The following is an 8057-nucleotide window of genomic DNA, read 5'->3' as shown; positions in this document are numbered from 1 at the left end:
TCGAATAACTGGCTAATTAACCCACAAAATCGATATACAACATCGAAATCAGAGTTTAAACCAGTTTCTATTTACACAATAGCAAAACAATTCTGCTCTCACTAATTATGCAGTAATTAATCGGTCGCAAACTGATGGAATTTAAACCAGAGATTAACGGATGTAGCGTCAATTTGTCCTGAAGTGTAAACCTATAGCACGACAACAGCCGATACAGAGTAATATTAATTGTCTAATTTATAACTGTAAGGGTATTCTGTTAGGTATCGATCGTAGCTACTCTGTGGCAAGTTGTTTTTACGGCTTATTTATGTCTATAGTTATTTTTAAACTCATATAAAAATACTATAAATTCTTCGTGATCTAGAGGAATAGCATACTGCTTTGCTTCCGATGGTAACAAGTTTGATTTCTTGCACTGTGCACACAATTGGATTCACGAGTATGATTGGTATCGGTCTAGGTGTTTTTTATGTATATTGTGTATGTATTTATAAAAGAAATATCTAAGTATTGATATCAGTTATCTAGTACCCATAACTCAAGCTCTGCTTAGTTTGCGCTATATGGCGCCGTGTGACTTGTCCATGGTTTTTATTAATATGATTTCTATCAGTGGTTTTGTACTCATAATATAGCTGTTATTAGCTTAGGATTAGATAACTGTGTGATTTATACTGGATTTATCTTATAACTCACAACGACGAGCAACACCGAAGTTTCTTACTCATTCTTGTGATGAGTTTTCGTTCCGAATGAGTGGCGAAATAGAAAAATATTTTATTTATTTATTAAAACTTCAATGCACAAATACATAAATAAAGGTGCAAATGGTGGACTTAACACCATGAGGCATTTTCTCCCAGTTAACCATTGGGCAAACAGAAATTCACCATAACAAAGTTTGAAAATCAAGTCTAAAAAAATATAAAAATGAAGATAACTAAAACTATAATTATCAAAAATTGCTTATATTAAGTTCATTTGAATAAAGATAGGTAGGAGGTATATCGGCCTATTTTACGAGGCTAGACATAGGCTATTATCTCAAAAGCAGACGAAGTCGCGGGTAGCATATAGTATCGTGAAGACGAAACAAGCTGCTATACACAAGCAAGTTGTTTCGGCTTCACCGGATGTTTGTGTTTATGTCTTTCCATAAGTACAAAACTATATTTATAAAATAAACAAGAACTCTACGCTATCACGCCACGAACATATGCTAATTCAGGAAGGATGGAATTCGACCCCGATCCCTCTATTAATTTCACCTCATAAACTATAAAAGCTGCCGCCTTCCAACTGGGAGTCCCATCCGTCACTGCCACACCATAACACCCCATTATGACGTCATAAAACAAACACGCTTTATTCCGAACTACATATGTGACCGGATCCGTCAACTATAATGTACTAGTCTATATGTTAAGCCGCCATCACACGTTTGTATACTTCCTTAAGTACAGTAATAAAATTTAAGTTACTTAGAATTATAAGTTATATTTATAAGTCTTACTTATTTTAATACATGATATGATAGACTTATCTGAGCTATATGCTGAGTAGGTAGCCTATTCAGCTTTTGCGGCACATATAGCCACCTTCAATACTTTTATATGTACATGTATTTTTACTGTATCTCATGTAAGCTATATCTGTAAATGGTGAATAAATAATTTATCTATTTATTTAAAAGGGCTAACTTATGACAATTTTTATACATATATAAATAATGTAAATGTAAATGTAATTAATAAACACTTAATGAAACACAAGTAGCCCTACGAAAACTTCTGCTGTATCAAATCGGAGTTGAAGTCAATATGTTAATATCAAATAATAATCTCAGAGAAAGAAATAAAGAGGAAAAAAAAAATGTTACAATAGCATTTACATTTCTAAAGTCTTAAGTTTAAGAGACTTACGCGAATTGCTTACGTGTTAACGTTAGTAAGGCTATAGGTTATGAGTGTGAAGGTCGCCTTACAGTAATATGCTGATAGTTTCATCATATTCCATTTCCGACTACCTTCAAAACTTGTCATGCATGAAAAATTCACTGCAATATAATGCTTTTATCTGTTATTGAATCACTGTATTATTTTGATGTAATACCCAATATGAATAAATAAAGTTGCACCAGCAGAATTGAAATGTGTAAATGTTTTTATTTTATTTTATATTAAAATACATATTTATGACATATAAACAGAAAGAGATTAATAAATTTAACACTACATAGTATAAAACAAAGTTGCGGTCGCTGTCTGTCCGTCCCTATGTATGCTTAAATCTTTAAAACTACGCAACGGATTATGAAGCGGTTTTTTTTTTAATAGGTAGAGTGATTCAAGAGGAAGGTTTATGTGTATAATATATGTAGGTACCCACATGCAAAGCCGGGGCTGGTTAATTGTATAATCAGATAAAAAACTACAAATTCATATTCTTACAGTAAGTATAATTAATCAATTATTTGTCATCTCTAAGTGAATTAGGGCGCTGATACACAGTCGATTAACCATCAGGTTTTCCGAATGTGTTTAATGTTCTGATGGCCTCAAATAGTCGAGTATATACGTCAGTATAATGTAATATAACAGTTTAACTAATAATAATAACTTTGTATTTCTTGAGATTTAGATATACGTAGAATATTTTACATTTAACTATAACTTTTAATTATGTACTTTTACTCCTATTTTAGTCTTAAGAAGTATAATTAATGAATTATTTGTCTCCTCTAAGTGACTTAGGGTGTTGATACACAGTCGATTAACTGTCAGGTTTTCCGAAAACGTTTAACGTTCTCATGGACTCAGATAATCGAGTATATACTTCAGTATAATATATAATATAATAGCTGAACTTATATATATATATATATATAAGACTTTTCAATGAAATAACAAAAAAGTTAGTCGACATCATAGAAAACCGAAGAGCTGGCAGCTACCTCGGACAAAGAATTACTCTAGCCATTCAAAAAGGGAACACTGCCAGCATCTTCGGATCCTTGCCTAAAGGGACTCCTTTTGATATTATATTTTAGTTATTATATAATATTTTTAAGGTTTTAATTTTAGGTTCTTAGTTGTAAGTAATTTAAGTGTTTTTTTTTTAAGCTTTTTATTTTAGTTCTTAGTTGTACAATTAGGTTATGTAAATACTAGTTATATAATAATATGTATATTAATAATCATTATGTCTGAAATATTAAATACATTTGAAATCTGTCATTGTCAACTGCTCAAATGTCAAATCACAGACCAGACACATTATTAGACATATAGTTTAACTAATAATAATAATTTTGTATTTCTTGAGATTTACATATATGTAGAATATTTTACATTTAACTATAAATTTTAATTGTGTACTTTTATTCGTATTTTAGTCTGAAACTCAGCTGAGCATGAACTGCGAGAAATACTCAAATATTACTTCTTTTATAAATATATTCATAATATAACAGTACGTCGCTGATACCCAGACTAATATAGACAGTTCTCATGAATACAAATGTATATATTGACCGGACATCGAACCTGCAACTATTAGTAGTAGAGACAATGTTAAAATATCAATTGAGTGAAATGAAAATGAATAATAATTTTAATATGTCAGGATAATGCACGCAATGCCGTCTAGCCCGAAGCTAAGGCATGTTGTGGGACAACTGATACAAACTGATACACTGATACTGATAAACTGATACATGGTTACGTTTTTTTTTGTAAATACATACTTAATCTATATATATATATATATATATATATATATACATATATATAGAACAGCCAGAGCTATAAAAACGCAAAAAAACAGTAAAATTTGAGAAAATGTGGCAACAATAAAAATATAATAATCTCAGGACAATTCACACAGCGCCATCTAGATCCAAGTAAGCTCGATAAAGCCTGTGTTATGGGTATTAGATAACAGATACAAATACTATGTATTACTAAATACATAGTTTTTTCTCGTAAATACGTATTATACATAGACCGATACAAACAATCATACCCATAAATACAAATGTTTGTGCCGTGCGAGGAATCGACCGTTTTTTTTCGGACTACTCTAATGCTGTTGGCCGCAGCTAACCTTTACAGCTTCACCGGACTTTAGGGGCGAGTACAGATGGCACTCCAAACCCGCGGAAGGACTTATGGAGCGGCTGAAGGCTAACTTCCCCTGACGGATACGATGGAATCGACCATCGGAAGTAAAGCGGTGTGCTAACCGCTAGACCACCGGGGCTAGCTAGCTGTACCTGCGAATTCGTCCGCGTGGAGTTTAACTTTATTTTCTAAAATAAACGTAGCCTAAATTACTCCTTATTACATCAGATACCAGCCAATAAAAGTCCCATCAAAATCGGTCCAGCCATTTCAGAGATTAGCCGGAACAGACAGACAGACAAAAATTGTATTATAAAATATATTATTTTAGTGTATGTACTTATATTCATATGCATGTAGTAAAAAACGATTATTTCAATATTACAAACAGATACTATAATTTTATTTATATGTATCATCTATACATATAAATTAAATATAGATAGTAGTAATATCTACACATCAGAATAGTACATAGGCTATAACTTTAATGCGGGTGAAACCGCAGACATAGCTAGTCTAATACATAGCGATGACGTAATTCGTAGACCATATATCCCACCTTTGACACTGGTAAATCACATTTACGCCCTAATATAATGCATATAGAATATTAACGGTAGTAATTATATGCGAGCCAGTTAATTTATGACAATGATACGTCCTATGCACTGGAGGTTAGCTATTACTCGGCAGCGTGTGTTATATTGCACCCTTGACGTGAACTGTCATATTTCATATATGCCTTAGTTGATGCCGAATTTAATTAAATTTTGACCGACTTAAAAATGCGACGGTATATTATAAAAATTGCACCCCTGTCGTGAAACATGAAATGTCACATTTCTTATGTGCATTAGTTGATGATGAATTTAATTAAATTTCGACCGACTTAAAACCATATTATAAAAAATACACCCTTAAGGTGAAATATTACATTTCATATATACATTAGTTGATGACAAATTTAATTAACTTACGACCGACTTCAAAAATTGAGGGACATATTATAAAAAATACACCCTTAAGGTGAAATATTACATTTCGTATAAGCATTAGTTGATGATGAATTTAATTAATTCTCAACCGACTTAAACTAGTTGATGACGAATTTAATTAAATTTCGACCAACTTCAAAAATTTAGGTACATATTATAAAACTTGCACCCTTGACGTGAAATGTCACATTTCATATATGCATTAGTCGATGACTAAAAATTAATAAAATGAATAAAAAGAATTAATAAAATTATTAATTCTTAACCAATTTTATTACTTGAGAGATACATTTCATATATATAAACTCTATATTGCACTAAACATATAATGCAAAAATTATTCTGATAAGAGCTATTGATGTATAAATAGAAATAGAAATAATCTTCTTCTTATTCAAATAAACTCATTACAAGCACTTTTGAATAGTCATATTTTGATTCTACCGCTCATTCGGAATGCAGATTCATCACAGGAAGAAAGAGCAAGAAACTTGTGTGTTGCTCTTTTTAATAGATGTTTTTTTTATATAAATAATTACAGTATAACAAGTAAGAGGCATGCGAAATTTATTCCAAACATTGTCTTCCACACACCAACTACTACTTTTGTCTGTTTTTCTCTACCTATAGGTAGAGGAAAGCAACAAAAGTAGCAGGTATAGCATGAATTGCATAGTTTAGAAAATAACATACATTATACTATATATAAAATGAATATATATTTTTTTATATATAAAAATTACGTGACAGACGCAGCGTGGGAAGGCCTCCAGCAAGGTGGGCCGTTAATCTGGTCAAGATCGCTCGAAGGCACTGGATGCGAGCAGCGCAGGACCGATCGTCGTAGAGATCTTTGGGGGACGCCTATGTTCAAATTCAAATTCAAAAATCATTTATTCATGTAGGTCATTTTAGCCGCCTATGAACGTCAAGGTTTTTACATTACAATTTTTTTTCCCTACCGTCCAGTTCGGTATATAGATCCAATTGAGAAGAATGCAGCAGTGGACGTCTTCCGGGCTGCGATGATGATGAAAAATTAAGTATTACGTTGTGTGTCTGCGATGGGCTACTAAACTACTGAACCGATTTCAAATTAGATTTGTACATTGTGTGCAATTTGATCCAACTTAAAAGATAGGATAGCTTACATCTCAATTTAAAGTCGCAATATTGTTATTCAAAAACCTTAGCCACAAGAACGCGTGACCGGGTCTGCTAGTAAATATATAAGAATAGAAAACTAAAAAGAACCAAATATTTCATCTAATTCGATAAAATATATACAATAATATTATCTATCGAATATTTTGAACTCACAAATGATCTTTGACATATATATATTCCAACATACTTCTTTCAAGAGATGGAATATTAAAGTATACGAATAGAAATTGAATTTACAGACAATATATGTACGTACATTTTACTTGTGTCTCAGTTACTAAGTGGATAGATAGATATATCGTTATTTGTTTGTTACTAATCACATACAACATGTTCATAAGAATGGACAATACATAATACGACATAAGATTTACAAGTTTGTGTTTTTATATGTGATCCGTAGCAATACAAAAAGGTCGAAGCTCAGCGTGGAACGTTGTTCAGGGAACAAAACACTTATTTTCAGCTTCAACCTATTTGAGAGTACGTGAAAATAATAATTAAAATAAATATAAAATAAAAAGTACCTAATAGTAGATGGAAAAATACCCAATAAACTGCTGTACGGCACGTCTACTCATAAATCAAATATTGAAAGATTTATTACACCTTATTGTAATTGATAGAGTGAATATATACCTTTTAAAACCTTTGTACAAAATATTTTGTACACTAAAAGTTAATATATTAGCCTTTATACGTCTAATAAACAATAATATTAAAGCTATTGATGTAATTTGTTATTATTTTTACACTTTATTGAAATTTATACAGAGTGAATGTACACCTTTACAAATCTTTGTACAAAATATTTTGTAAATTATAATATATAATATTATAATTTACTTTATATGTCTAATAAACAATAATATTAAAGTTATTGACCTACTTAGTTATTATCTGTACAATTATTTTTTTTTACTAGCTGATCCGCGCATTTCTAATCGTGAAAGAATTTTTGAAATCAGCAAAGTAGTTTTTGAGTTTATTCATTACAAACATACATACATACAAAAATATAAATCTTATCTCTTTATAGTATTGTATTGCATTCACAAAACTCGTGAATAAGAAGAAATATATAGAAATATATAAATAGGAAGAAAACTTTGCATCATACGATAAAAATTTTGAAAATATTTAAACGTAAATGTATATCTAAATATAATTTAATGAAAACAAATTAAATTTATAATAAAATACAAAGTTCAGATATCATAACTTTATTTATTATTATTATTAAAACGAAGAATAATGTCTGTCTATTTTTCTAATCCGTTAGATTACCATCTCGCCAACCGTTTTAATTAAGCGAGCTTTTAATTGAGTTTCTTATTCTAATTTTAACTGAATCCGTTTTTTGTTACCGTTACAATTTACGGAGCTTTAAATAAATTGATAACATCAATGGGTACTCAGTACAGGTAGGTAAGCTTTTTTAGTTAAAAATTTAATTAATCTCAGGACAATTCTCACAGTGCCATCTATTCTCTATTTAAGCTTGTGTTATTGTAACTCATACAAATATATAGATTTTTTTTGTAAATACGTACATATTATAGATAGATAACACTCAAACCGATACAAATAATCATACACATGAATACAAATGTTTGTACCGATATTGCGAGGAATCGAACCCGCGACCCAATGGTCGCAGGTTCGATTCCTCGCAATGGCCTTTTATTATTATTCTTCATTTTCACAGCTTTTGCTGGTTTTTTATGCATCACACTTACGGGCCGAAACCAAGTAAGTGCAGTATGCG

The sequence above is a fragment of the Achroia grisella genome, unplaced genomic scaffold (assembly GCF_030625045.1).
Source record: "Achroia grisella isolate CSIRO2021 unplaced genomic scaffold, CSIRO_AGI_Agris_v1 utg1240, whole genome shotgun sequence".
Lineage (NCBI taxonomy): Eukaryota > Metazoa > Arthropoda > Insecta > Lepidoptera > Pyralidae > Achroia > Achroia grisella.
This window is presented reverse-complemented; position numbering follows the sequence as displayed.